The sequence below is a fragment of the Apium graveolens genome, chromosome 3 (genome assembly GCF_009905375.1).
Source record: "Apium graveolens cultivar Ventura chromosome 3, ASM990537v1, whole genome shotgun sequence".
Classification (NCBI taxonomy): domain Eukaryota; kingdom Viridiplantae; phylum Streptophyta; class Magnoliopsida; order Apiales; family Apiaceae; genus Apium; species Apium graveolens.
This window is the reverse complement of record NC_133649.1, coordinates 128455562-128470639: the sequence shown is the minus strand read 5'-3', so window position 1 is coordinate 128470639 and position 15078 is coordinate 128455562. Positions and strand designations below refer to the sequence as shown.

The window sequence follows — 15078 nt, the reverse complement described above, 5'->3', positions numbered from 1 at the left end:
CAATTACCCCAACAGAGGTTAGGAGCTTTGTGGGTTTAGCAGGATATTACCGGAGGTTCGTACAAGACTTTGCTAAGATAGTCGGTCCAATTACTCCAAAGTTATAGTGTATGCCTCTCAGCAATTGAAGGAGTATGAGAGCAGATACCCGACGCATGATCTAGAATTAGCAGCCATAGTATTTGCCCTGAAAATTTGGAGACACTACCTGTACGGTGAGAAATGCGAGATTTACACAGACCATAAGAGCCTCAAATATATTTTTACTCAGAAGGAACTGAACATGAGACAGAGGAGATGGTTAGAGTTGATTAAGGACTACGACTGTGAAATTTTGTATCACCCGGGTAAAGCCAATGTGGTGGCTAACGCCCTTAGTAGGAAGAAAAGACTCAAAATGATAATGACAGCTGGGGAATTAATTAAAGAATTTGAGAAGATGGAAATTGATGTGAGGACGACCGGTAAAGGAACAGAAGGATTATTTGAGATTAAGCTAGTGTCGAAACTGACTGAAAAGATACGAGTATGTCAGGAAAAGAAGATGAGTGAAGAAAGAGGAACCCTGACCGGTGAGGAAGTGAGATGCGAGAAGGACGAGAGAGGGATCATGAGGTATGCGTCCCGATTTTGGATTCCCAATGTGCAAGAGTTAAAGGACGAGCTGCTGCACGAAGGGCACAACTCCAGATATTCAATCCACCCAGGAAGTACGAAGACGTACCGTGACCTTAAGGAATATTATTGGTGGCCTAATATGAAGAGAGAAGTAGTAGAGTGGGTCAGCAAGTGCTTGACATGCCAGAGAGTGAAGGCTGAACATCAGCGACCTAGTGGACTATTACAGCCCCTAGAAATTCCGAAATGGAAATGGGAGCATATAGCCATGGATTTTGTGACAGGCCTACCAAGGACAAAGATCAATCACGACGCCGTATGGGTTATCATAGATAGATTGACCAAGTCCGCACACTTCCTACCAATCAACGAAAGGTACACTGTAGATAAGCTGGTGGATATTTACTTGAAGGAAATTGTAGTGAGACACGGCGTTCCTGTTGCCAAAGTGTCAGATCGAGACCCAAGGTTTAATTACCAATTTTGGAGAAGCTTCCAGGAATGCGTAGGCACCAGACTAAACATGAGTACCACTTACCACCCCCAGACTGATGGACAAAGCGAAAGGACTATTCAGACCCTAGAAGATATGCTACGAGTGTGTGCCATTGATTTTAAAGGAAACTGGAATGACCACTTACACCTGATCGAATTTGCTTACAACAATAGCTATTACGCTAGCATAAGAATGCCTCCGTATGAAGCTCTTTATGGAAGGAGATGTCGCTCTCCCCTATGTTGGGATGAAGTTGGAGAACACAAGATAATAGGACCAGAGTTAGTCCAACAGACCAGGGAAATGGTATGACTCATAAGGAAAAGACTGGTAGTAGCTCAGGACAGACAAAAGAAGTACGCCGACCAGACCAGGAAGGATAGGGAATATGAAGTAGGAGATTCGGCACTATTGAAGGTATCTCCATGGAAAGGAGTGATGAGATTTGGGATGAAAGGGAAGCTGAGTCCCAGATTCATAGGACCCTTTGAAATTTTGAGGAGAATAGGACCTCTAGCTTACGAGCTCGCCTTGCTCCCTAATCTGCAATAAGTGCACAACGTGTTCCACGTGTCCATATTAAGGAAGTACCATGTAGATGCATGACACGTAATAGAATACGAGCAGGTAGACTTACAACCAGACCTGACCTACATCGAGCAGCCAGTAAGGATAATGGACCAAAAAGAACAAGTGCTGAGGAACAAGACTGTGAAGCTGGTTAGAATCTTGTGGAGAAATCAAAATATCGAAGAGTCAACTTGGGAACTTGAAGACGTAATGAGGAATAGATACCCCCACTTATTTTCTAATTGATTCTAGGACGAAATCCTTGTTAGAGGGGAAGACTGTAATAACTCGAATTTTTGAGACCTTGTAAAACATTTAATGTATAGTAACACTGAAGGACGGGGAAAAATTTTTTAGTCCACACTATGTAGTGCATAAGAAAATGAGTTTCGGAGTTGATATTATGATTATACGTACCAAATGAGTGTATGTAAACGCTATTAGTTTTCGAAGAAAACGAACTTTGAAAAATGACCATATTTACGAATCATCGAGGATTACGGGAATCACAATATAATTATGAATTTGAAACCCTACGGATGTATATCCAAGTATGATAGTTCAAAACATAAGAAATAAATATGAAAGGAATTACGTCGCGAACCATTTACTAGGAAGTATTACGAAAATGTTTAAGCGACCGAGCGAACGCGTAAATGATTAAATAAACGTAACGTACTAACTAACCACGGTAAGAAAGTAACCATGGCTACTTTATCAAATAGTGAGCTAAGGTGTAGGATGATCAACCAAGGCTATCAAATAGTAACCTAAAGGGCTAAACAAGTGGCTTAGCTTGTAAACTAGGAAGCCTAATTAGATTTGTGCCCAAGATTTACTACAAGAATAAAATTATAGGATCTAAACTAGAGAATAATAAATCAATATAATATATCACAAGCTATCACTTGCATCATTCCAAGAAGCAAACACAAAAACTCTCTCCCCATTTCTTCATTAGCTCCATACGGCCCTTCACCATAAAACAAAGAAACCAATTTCAAATCTTCAAGCTCTAGCCATGGATAAATCCTCCCATTAATTCTCAAGCTTCCTAACAACCAAACTAAGGTAAGATAAATATTTGATCTCTTTTCATCAAGGTTTGATGGGGGAAATAAAATCAAGAAAGTTGATAATGAATAGTATGAATAGTAACTCTTCTTTGGTTTCTTGATTTTGATGGTTGTTTTAGGTTCCAAAAACCATACTAAGCACTCTCAAGACTTCAACATCATCAAGAACACATCTCAAGCTCTCAAGAAAGGTAAAAATCTTTGACCCAACTTTATTTAAGATTTAAGTTCAAGATCCTTTTAGTATGTAGTTGTAAACCTAGTTTTAGTGGTGGTTTTGTTGAAATCTTGATATTTAGCTAAGTAGATTTAAGGTTGATTGTTGTTGCCTCAAGAACATTATGTTCTTGAGAGGAGTTAGTGTGTTGATGATTATATGTTGATTGATTGGTGGTAGTATAAATATTTAAGGCATAAACGAAACTCTGATCGTAATCATAATCTCGCTAAAACGAACAAATCATAACTTTAATTTTCTGCAGAAAGTTCCAAGGATGTAAACTGTAGTTTCTTGAAAAATAAACCTTTATTATGATAGTAAATTTTATAAGGATCGTTTAGGCGCTTGAATCGCTTGATTCTGATTTACGGATCAAAAGTTATGGTTGTTTTACTAAAAGTGATTTACGCGACAAGAACTGCTACGAATTACGAACTTTGAAAATATAACGGATCGACTTAAGAATGTTCATAAATCATGAAATTCTTAAAGAGAGTAGTATTTTGAGTTTCCTAACTTCCATAAAAATTTCAAGTGAAAATAATGAATTTTTAATTTTATAAAAATATCGGAGCCGAGATCGCGCAATTAGAAATCGTAGAATCCATAAGTGGAGCCGATGGCGAAAATTAAAATGAACTTAAGATACTTAGAAAAAGGAAGCGACCATAATGTGAATAAGGACTTAAAGAAGTAATAAGGGTAATATAAGTTGAAAGGGTACATAATAATTAGCGCATGAGTGCGGGTAGCCATAAATTAGAACGGGACCTAACGAAACGACTTGTGTTTATGATTATAGATTTCCGAGGGGAACCTAGAGTGTCCTTCACCTCGAGATACCCAGGCAAGTTTACGAAACCAACTCCATTTACTGTTGTATTGTGAAAGGATTGTTTTATTATCATTGCATAAATATCATGTTTGCCATGATACGTAGTTATTGAATTTTCGCATAATGTAGCGATGTTGTACGATAAGTATATATCGTGAAATGTTTTATTCCGCTATAAGCATGACAATTGTATTCAATAAAAATTTGTAAAATTTGGCTCTTTTTTCTGTCTCAAGTATTGCAAAGAAACCTCCGGCAAGTCTAGCTGTAGGGCCTTTTGAATTGAATCTTAAGTATATTATAATAAGACCGAGAGTCGGTGGGGATTTCAAGATAAAAATCCGGGAATCATTATGGTGATATTATAGGACGATTACAAGTCCATAGTAGTACTTTTTAAAGGGACTCAACGTCCACTTACAAAATTTTAAACACCTCGAACTTTTATTAAAACGATTTTCAAAGATCGTATTCCCTCGACTATACTTTATCGTTCGGACAAGAAATATTTACTTACTATTCATTTATTAGGGAGATGTATTCTCCAGTAAATATTTACTTCAGACTCGATTAAATATTAAAGTTCATTAAATTATTAAACATAAATTAGTTGAGAAATATTATTTTTTTATTCTTTTAAAAGTAAACTTCTTCGAGGTTTAATTATTTATCGATTATCTTTTAATTATTTATTATTTATTAAAAGGTTTATTTATGATTTAAAAATCATAGAACCTGATTTAAAATACCTTCTGATTTTCGAAAATCATTCAAATAATTTCAGATCGTCGGAGAATATTATCTCGACTTATTTAAATATTTTGAATATAGTTTCAAGAAGAAATTCCCCCCTTATTTAATTATCTGTTGACAACGGTCAAATCACATCCTTAGTACTTCCTCCAAAAATTTCGGAAGTACGTATATACATATATATACCCTAATAAGATAAGTTGTTTCTATCAACAAGCAAAACGCTTGGGAGAACTTCGATGTGGTTCGAGTTCTCGAGATATGATAGAATTTTTTTAAAGGACAAGGGAGGGGTAGACTCTGGTACTATGTGTGCTAGATGGACTACCAAAGGTACCGCAGGCGAAGGTACTCGTGTACTCAGGAACTTGTGAAGTATGTGTATACCCAAAATGGGACACGTAGCCCGAATACGGCCAGGGTGATAACCGGGATACGAATGTGTCGTCGTTCTACTAGTAGAAAAGGTTATTATTATCGTAGTACGATTGATCATCATATGCGGTGACTCCAACGAGTGTCCTATTCTTCCAATTGGAATTATGATGCAATACCGTAACCCAAGCCTAGGTGCTGGGTTTACTATTAAGGTATTCGCATGTTAATAAAATCCACTAAAGGATTGTTTTCATAAAAGGTGTGTATCACCAAAGAAAACTATTTTTGAATAAAACATAATTATCATATATGGTATTTTACGTAAGTTTATCATACAGTCATTTTCATACTGTACATTATTATGCTGGGCATTATAGCTCACACTTGTTTTCTTAAATTGACACAACACAACAGTGAATCAAGATGTTTACCATGAGAACCACAGCCAGGAAACGGGTAAGAAATGGCCAGCTCTTCCGTAGGTTGTTTGGTGTTGTACCGCAGGTAGTCTGAATAAGCTGTATTGGTTTTCAGATGTTTTTAGTTCGGCTTATTTATAAGTATGACTTATGTAAGGTAATAAATAAGAAACGTATATTTGGCCGACGGACTAGCCTTACTTAAAGGTTACTCCCCGGTAAGATTTAATTACTTTTGGGTTGTAATAATTATCACTTTGTGGTTTGATTTACTCTAGTTATGAATGGTTTGTTTCCAATATAATAACCTCTAAGTGTGTGTGTGTGTGTGTGATAAGTGTGGGATCGTAAAGTGTGAGTATTTATATATTGTGATGTGAGGTATGTGGTTTGTAGTGGTTTAGATGGCGTGGCCTCCGAGATTCCTGACCCTGGATTTTGGGGCGCCACACCCTCCACCTTCATTTTTGGCATCTCCGAGCGATTGTTGCCCGCCAGATATGAAACAACAGACCCAAAAAGCCTTCACCCTGTCCATTCAGGCCGAGAGGTGGAGGTTCCTTCTAGAGTGTTCGATCGGTCCATGTCCCTGTATTCGAAGATAAAATAACATTAATCCATGTATTCGGACGAATTGCAAAAGACAAATAAGAAAAGGAAAAGAAGGAGCTGAGTACGTGTCCCTGGACCAAACGAATGACTCTTCAACAGGAAGGAGGAAAAAGGCCAAGGGTCGGCTCCCGAATGATGTTTTAAGGCAAGAATATCTAAAGGAAGTTTTTTCAAGAATATTTGAAGGAAGTTCTTTTCCAAGAACACCTCACATGACATCTTTAAACCCAGAAGGCCTTCCACAAAAAATAAAGGATAGCAAAGAAAAAGCCCACACAAAGAAAAACCCAAAAAAATACAAAACAACCCCCATATTCCTCCTTATTCATAAAAAATAAGCACAAGAACAAACTCCCCAAAACCTATTCTACCAGTTCATAAACGGAAGAAATGGAGAGCGTGCAAAAGTTAAAAGAAAGAAAAATTTACCGATTTCTAGATGCTCAACAAGGGAGATAAGATGATCAGGGAATGTAGAATTAACGCTGCCTGTCTTGATGTGTTGCCAGAAAATTAGAGGAGTTAGAAGTACTTTTGATGGTGCTTGTATGATAAATGAAAGTAAAAGAGCTGTAAAGTACTTATATAGGCGCCCAAAAAATGTTTGGGTGCCAAAAAATCGTCCTTGGGTGTTTTGAAAATCAACGGCCCAGATAGAGACGGTTGGGATTCAAGGACCATGATGAAATCGACATTGATGAGTCTCCACTTCCCCATAACGCGGCCACGTGACTAAAGGATACCTTAGGGTTCTCACCCAAAGATGGGCCGATGCATCTTGTCCTCCGTCTGACCGATGACCAGTCGAAAGATAGGGACATGTTAGCTATAGGCCTACCACATGCCCAATAACCGAAGGCCCAACAGGTAAACGAATGTCCGAATGAAAGCACAATAAACATGAGCCCAATACAGATAGGTCGACTGTTGGAAAGCCTTGCCAAAAGAAAATGCTTCTCCCTTTCTCTCAAAACGTTCGTTCGTATTATCCGGATAACGAAAATGCCAAGGTTTGAATATAAATATCCTGAAAATGTAATAAATTGTTAATTTTGTAATCTCAAACTTGTCTTACACTCAGATAGTGATTCTCAAATCGGAGGTGAATCGGTGAGACAATTTCTCGCTTTCTCTCCTTTTCAGGTTGAAATTGAAGGGAGTTCTAAGACGATCAAAAAATATTTTTGCTTCCGTAAAAATCTGGGCGTAAGAGGCATGGAGTAACAAGAAGTCCGGATCTGGTCTCAGCGGTAGAATTTGAACTAATGTAATTTAACTTAAATCAAGCATAGGCCGAGCCTAAGCCACCAATACCATTCTAATCCCATAGGCATAGCCAGATATTTAATCAGAACAAGTGACACAATATTGATTGTATTCTGTGTAGATTAGTATACTCTGGTTATTGGGTTCTTGTTCCACATTAAACAAATTGGGTTGGAGGGTTAAATTAAATTTTGAAGCAACCGAATTTAATGGAGGGTTAAATTTTGTTCATTTCTAGATATGAATGTAGTTATACTCCAAATTTTATCCCCTATTGGGGAACATCCAACGCCCTACATTAATTTTTTTGTATGAGTGTATTGAAGATATTATTCAAAATGAAATTTTAGTAAATTTTAAAGAAGAAAACGAAGATGATGTAGAGTCGTGAGAACACTTTATAGACCACTATCTTGCATCGCTTACATGTACGCGGTTTTCTAATAGCGATACTATATATAAATTTTATAGAAAAAATTGGATTTGAGATGGGGATTTATTACACGTATATATTCATCTCCGAGGCCTAAAAATGGTGGTGATATTTTGATATAATCCATTCTTCATCACCTGGGGGGGGGGGGGGTTTATATTGTGATACGGCCTGTGAAGTTCGGGGCTATCTAATGCAATTGTGTAATTACATTTGAAGCAAAGCTGAGGATACAAGCAACTTTCTGTGAATCAAAATAATATAAATGAAAATCATAAGAATATTAAGAACACCAGTAGCATAGAAATTTGAATTAGATTGATAAATTATAGGATATTGTAAAGTAAATTTTGTTAGATTATGGTGTGAATAGATATACTAAACTTCTATAGATGATGGCTTAGGCACCTGCACCTTAGGCACTGCAAGAGTTATAATCCAAAAATTCAAATTTGAATAATTAACTGATTTGATCCAAATTTCTGACCAATCTAATAATGTGATCCAAATATTTGATCCAAATTACTTTTTACATATAATAATATATATATATATATATCATATTAACCAATTTTATCTTAAATTTATCATTTAATCATTATTAACAATTTATATAATATTTTATAAATTAATTAAATCAAAAAAATTAATACATATAAATTTTTAAATTTGAGCACTTAATTCACGAAAAACACATTTATTACAATAATTAACATACAAAATATCATTAATACACACTAATTTTTCGAATTAGTATTTTTTCGAATTAGTGTATTCTTCCCACAAATGCTTAATTAATGCATCTCTAAGTGAAATATGTGTCTCTTTATTTTTAATTTTTAAATTTTAATAAAATTATATTTTCTCATTAATTTAAATTTTATTTTAAAAATAAATTTTGTTAACTATTAATTATATTATGTTATTAATTATATAATTAAATAATCAAAATTTAAATTAAAATCTCATAAATTACAAATAACAAAATCATTATTTTATATTAAATCAAGTGATCCAAATTTGGATCTGAACAGTAGTGATCCAAACTACTGTTCACTGATCCAAATTTAGATCACCATTTGGATCAGTGTTGAAATAAAATTTGGGATAATCTATGAATTTTTGAATTATTGTTGGATTTGCCTATTGCAGAAACATCAAACAAAATATAGTTTTGCAGGGGGTGGGGTAAAATTGACTGGTGATATAATTTGAGTTCTCCTGGACACCTGATAAATTGTGATTACACCTACCTACAATGTCTGTTGTGTGAACTTAAGCTTTGGCGTTGTTCCTAGAAAATCAACTTTACCAGATTTTAATAAACGAGACTGTAGTATGTGTATGCACTTTTTGTTAATTATAACAGAACTCACAGGGTTAAAGGGGGATTCTAACTTCTAACTTTCACTCTCTTTTCCAGTTTGCACAGTAGTAATAATTTAACAGACTCACGAGTCGTCGTCATCAGTATCACTAAGGCTGTGCTGTGTCCAAACAAAGTTTATCCTTTTAAAAATCACACACTTCAAGAACTGAATTACTACTACTACTACTACCAGGCACCAGCATATGGTGAAGTCAGACTCAGTAGAGAGACAAGATGACAACTTCTAAACCCGGTTTAATTAAATTACTCATTCTATCCAGAGTTTAATTTATTTTAGGTCATTTTCTCAATGAATGTAAAAATTACAAGGACGGAGTGGCCCCATGGTTGATTGTAGTGCAACACCATGACAATACATGCGCAACATATATACAGTTCACATAGTACTTATTTTGTGTGCTAAATAAGAGTAGGGTATTGAATTTGAATTAAAGAACAGTACTTGACAACTGAAAGATGATAATTGTACGCATGCACAAGGAAGAAATAGTTGTGTATACAAATTTCGTGAAATGGTATGCACATGTAATAAATTCTAGTCCAACAACTGCTCCACTTAGTTAATGAGCCCTATAACAAGTCACAGTTAGATTTCCCACTGACCCTACCCCCTATTTACTCCTAGCTATTTTAAAAAAATAGTAGTACAATATTATAACCAAGTATTGTAGAAATTGCAAGTAGTTAAAAATCTAAGGATTGTAAAAATGATTTCTGCATCTGCATTTCCAACCAAGTGGCTTGTAATTAGAGTACTTGTTACCCACCGGTGATGGTGTTGTTGGATCATAGTAGTCCAAAGAATCAATTTTACCTCGTCGACTCAGTCCGGGTTGAACTCGGCCATTGCGAGTGGTTAAGCTAGGAACTTGGACTGCCATGCAGGGGTGACATTGGTTGCACTTGTTGTGACAGCTTGGAGGAGTTGAACCCAATCTATTCTTCTCTTCAAATATCAAATTACTCTATAAAAAAAACTGTGCATATCAGAAACATGCATTGTATAGTCCATGCTTGTTGTAAAATGAACAGTAGAAACTTACAGAGACTCACCTGTGTTAAATCTTGGCTTCCCAAGCAAAGTGATGGAGAGAGAACTAAGTGAACAAGTAGAATGATGTATAAACAAGAATCCATTGCTTTTGGAAAATGTGTAGTAGTTTCATTTATATATAAGCTTCCCATTAGTCAAAAAAGTGAAGTGGAATGTAGAAATGGTGTGTGTATTTGAAGTGTGTGTGTGTGTGAGGGGGAGGAAAATGGAAAAAGAGGGAGGAAATAAGGGGGCCTGAGAGGAGGGAGTCAGTGACTGACTTCAATTACAGAAGAGAGAAGGAGGAGGGATAGTAATGAAAACAACAAGTCGATGTGGAGGAAGACCAAAACTATAAACCATGAGAAAAGCAACGACTTTCTGGACCATATTACACACACACTTGGCTCTTATACTACTGATTAGTTATTACTACGAGCTGTTTCGAATTTGAGTACCCTACTTGTTGTACCTTACCTGTGCTTATGCCTCTACTTGTCTAACATTTTTACATGATCAGCACAAGTTTACCTTGGTTTACTTAGAACTTAACAGTCATAACAAAATGCTGATTATGGTACTGCTGGGGATGTGTGTGTTTCCGTATAATGTATTTATAAACACTTAGACACCGAATGTTTTGCATTAAAGTTTGTCTATCAATTTCTTTACTGCGTGGACCATGTGAGGGGTGTCAATGTGTCATACTTATAGATTCATTGTGATGATCTTACAAGTCTGACCAGGAACATGTATCATGCACTATTTCGGTTGCTTTTATAATTATCGTCTGTCATGTATGGTTCCTTTCATCACCACTTCAAACCTATACTCATTCATATTAAGGAGTTTAATAAATTTAATCTATCTGCTGTGAAGGTTAGAGGGTCAAGATGACTCTACTTTGTCTAAAACTCTCTTGCACAGACGTGGGTGGGGAAACATATAAAGATACTAATAAAAGATCAAGATGACTAAACTTTGTCTAAAACTCTATTTTATCTAAAACTCTTTTGTATTGATACGGATAGCGAAACATATAAAAATACGGAGACAGGAACATGACGGTAATTTTAAAATTACAGGATACGGTGACAAGTAATATATTAATAAAATATTAAAAAAATTATATAAATAAAATAGATGCAACATTAGCAAATATTAACATCATCGAATATTAGTATGGGACCTTTCCACGGTAACGTAGCGTAAAATTGATCATAGGCTTTCTTGTTGGATCACTCCAACCATCACTCACCGAGTGTCAATCATTTCTCTACTTTGGTGCTTTAACAGGTTTTAAAAACCTTTCAACCTTGACTTAGAGAAGCGTTATATTTGTATGTAGGGCTTTTCATGGGTGGTCCAACCCGGACCAACCCAACCCTTAGAGCGCATCCATGAAAGGTTTTGATTCATCAATTTATTAATAAAATTAATGAAGTCAATTATTATTGATAATAAATCAACTTTCTAACTCAACTTTTATGCAGTCCATATAGTTCAATCAATTCATGAATTACTATTTGCTGGACTTCAAAAAGGATTTTCACGAGAGAGAATGGAAGAAAAAAATGGACAAAATCTTAATATACTAATAAAAATAGGTTAGTTTTGGTGTGAATAGTAATTGAAATCCGTTGATGACTCCATCAAAAATCAAAGGAGAGCTTGATGAATTGATGGAGCATCACAAATTGATGGAGTCAATTTACTCCCAATGCATAAAGATTATGTAAAACTCCATTGATTCATTTGATGAATCAAAGTTTTGATCTCCCCAATGCATATGCTCTTAATTTGGCTGACCAAATCGATCCATTCGGGACCGTAGGTTAATTGGGTTGTTTTTTAGTTGGGTCGTTTATTATGAGTTGGGTCAAAGTTTTGATAAATAAAATCTTAACCCAACCCAACCCGGTTCTACTATATAGGCCCAAACCATTTTAGTACTGGTTTTTTTTGCAGTCCAGCTATCTGTTTATGTTATATTATTAGATGTACTGATCGCAGGCCAGATTATAATAGATAAAGAACCCTTAAATAAATTATAAACACACAATTCTTGATTCGTTCTTATATTGTACTAGGGAAGTCCCATTTTTCCCTTTTGTAATTAAAATAATTCTTATTTAACCTAAAATCATCCATTTGGAAGATATTTTTTTTTGTTTTTTTATCGTAGATAACCCGCAGCCTACGCAGCCGCTACCCTTTGGGTGCGCACTGGGTAAACCCTATGGGTTCACGTAATAGCCTGCAAACCACGTGAACCAAGGTAAACCGCATTTAAGCGACAGGTTCTGACTCAGGAGGCATAATCATAAATTCTCCTCCCGTGGGATTCGAACCTGTGACCAAGAGGATAATTATCCCCTCTTTAACCAACTGAACCAACCCTTACGGGCCCATTTGGAAGATAATTGATGATCAGTTGTAATAAGCAGGATTTTTAAATAATACTAATCCCTTCTTCCTGTTTCTTTTTGATAGTTTTAATTCCGAAAACAATTAAATAACAGCATCTTATCATTTTACCACTGCAAATACATGATAATTTCATTAAATTAGGTTGGCTGGTGTTTGTCGTATGTATGCTGATTAGATTAACCAGATTAACCCAACTCAACCCAACCCGGCACAACCCATCAAATAATTAATAGGGTAGGGTTGCATAATTTTTCTGAGTTTAACGGGTTTGTATTTTTGTAAACCGTTTTAAATGAGTTGGGTCTTTAAAATCGTCAAACCGACCCAACTCAGCCCATGTACAACCCTATTTATATGCATATACGAAGAGCATAGATATATAATTCATTAGAAGCGCATTATATTAGGGTTTTGTTTGTTTTTTTTATTATGAACAGATTTATTTATCGTTTTAGTCCAAGAAACGTCCGCGATATCAACCTGCTATCCAGTATTTTGAGAACGTCCCTAAGTGTTGGCATCCCCATCCTCCGGATGTCCCCAATTTTGGTACTTCACCAAGTAGAAGTAGGTATCCTATGCAATATAGGTCTAAAACATACTCGGTCACAAATTCTATATATAATTTTGCGCAATCTCGCTTACCGTATGTAAGATCTAACATAAAAATTTTGACTTACTACAACAATTATATAAAGTACTTTGGTGTAAATCTTTATTTGAAATGTATGCAAAATGTTCGAATAATCACGAATCACATATACAAACTCTATATCATAATTAGAAGGTCGTATATAAATTTCCTGAACTCTCGGGATAGAAGACGCCTCAACATGCTGCTAGTACTTGTTTAAGAATGATAGCCGGGGGGGAGGGTAATTCATAAGATGGGCAAAAAAGCAAATGTAACCCGAATCAAAAGGCTAAATTGAGCATTACCATGCCCACCGTCCTGCATGATTTTCATATACCAAAATAGATACTTTGGTTCGGCGCCATTAACAATTCCACACTAGTACCTCCATTAATTAGCACGGCCCCAAGCTTTGGGGACCTCTGTATAACCAGCGGTCCTTTCATTTGTCAAACCAATAAAAAATATACTCCTACTCTCTCGTCTGGTTTGATTCCATTGCAAAAATTGTACTGCTAGTCTTTTTTTTCAATAGAATTACTTATTCCAAATATATTCCCAAGTTTTATACTAATGACATGTCGTATATGTGGCAGTTTTTAATTCGAGACTTATATTTATGCATCCGTGATCTGTATTATTATTAGAATATTTACAAGTTAAAAATTTGACACACAAGCGTTTAAGAAATTTTTTGGGAAAAATATTTGAGGTATCTAGCATTTTTCTTTTCAATAATACCATTTGTACCATTCATTTTTATATGTTTTACTTTTTTGATTGTTATTATTCACTATTTTCTTTCAGTATACATACTTTATACATAAAATATTAATTGATTCCATCATTTTACTCATATTTCATAATTTTTTATATTAAATTATATTTTTTCTTAACTTTCGTGTCTATTTCATTCCAACAGAAGAAAGGAGGGAATAAACTTTATATTTTTAAAATTGAAATCCCAACCGCGTCCTTGAAAGATACATTAATTAGTCGATATCAGTGTCATAATATTTGTAGAGAGCCCCTCTGACAAGCCAAACATTTATCCTGAACACACGTTAATGACGTTAGTTTGCTGCAAGGTTGCAAAGTAGACATGATGAGGGATCTTTTACTTCCAAATCTGCATGGTTTTTGGAAGATGACAGCAATTAATTAAGAAATTGAGGTTACTGAGTAAGGCAAGGAAGGGGTTTATCGGTGACTCACTGAGGTGTCTGCCAGATAGCCGGCCAAACCACAGCACCTTCGTTGTGATTGATGCTAAACTAAATGCTTTGTAATACTCTCTCACTTGTTTGTTTACATTTAACTTGTGCTTCTTAATTCTTTACATTACATTTAAAATCATTTTTATAAGTAATAAAATTTTAATAATATAAAATAACTATATTCACTATTTTTTCACGATACTCACTTTATTACTCTTTTTTTTTTACTTTTTTCTTCACTACTTTATTATTTTTCATAACTCTCGCGGCAAACCTAAATATAAACAAATAAAAGGAATATAGGGAGTATCTTATTTTGTACTTTTTTAAAGTTAATGTAAAAAATATCCTAAAATAGAATCCAAATTCGACCTGATGCGGGACCGAATATTTTTACGAAGAAAACTAAAAATAAAAAATATGGAGATATTAATTCCAAACTATTTCTTTCAGTTCGAGAGCAAATTGATGGTAAAAAAAACTAAAATCGTCCTTGAATGCACAATAAAAAGCCCTTAAAAAATTAATACAAGAATAATTTGTTCTTTTATACTTTTTTGCTCTAAGAATAAGAAAAGGACTATTGAATTAACATTTCTCAAAAAATATGTGAATACAATCTGCGATTAATACATATAAATTAAATAAGTGTGTGCGTGAGTAAACGAAATCAAACAGAGAAAGAAAGAATATAACCA

General features: G+C 35.0%; 1 long non-coding RNA gene across 1 annotated transcript; it reads right to left on the bottom strand.

The window, feature by feature from the left end:
• Nucleotides 1–9545: 9545 nt before the first annotated feature.
• LOC141710879 (uncharacterized) lies at nt 9546–10715 on the bottom strand. Its single transcript, XR_012571110.1, has 2 exons — nt 10120–10715; nt 9546–10031 (listed from the first exon to the last, which is right to left on the bottom strand). It is a non-coding gene; the product is annotated as an uncharacterized LOC141710879 (long non-coding RNA).
• Nucleotides 10716–15078: the final 4363 nt, after the last annotated feature.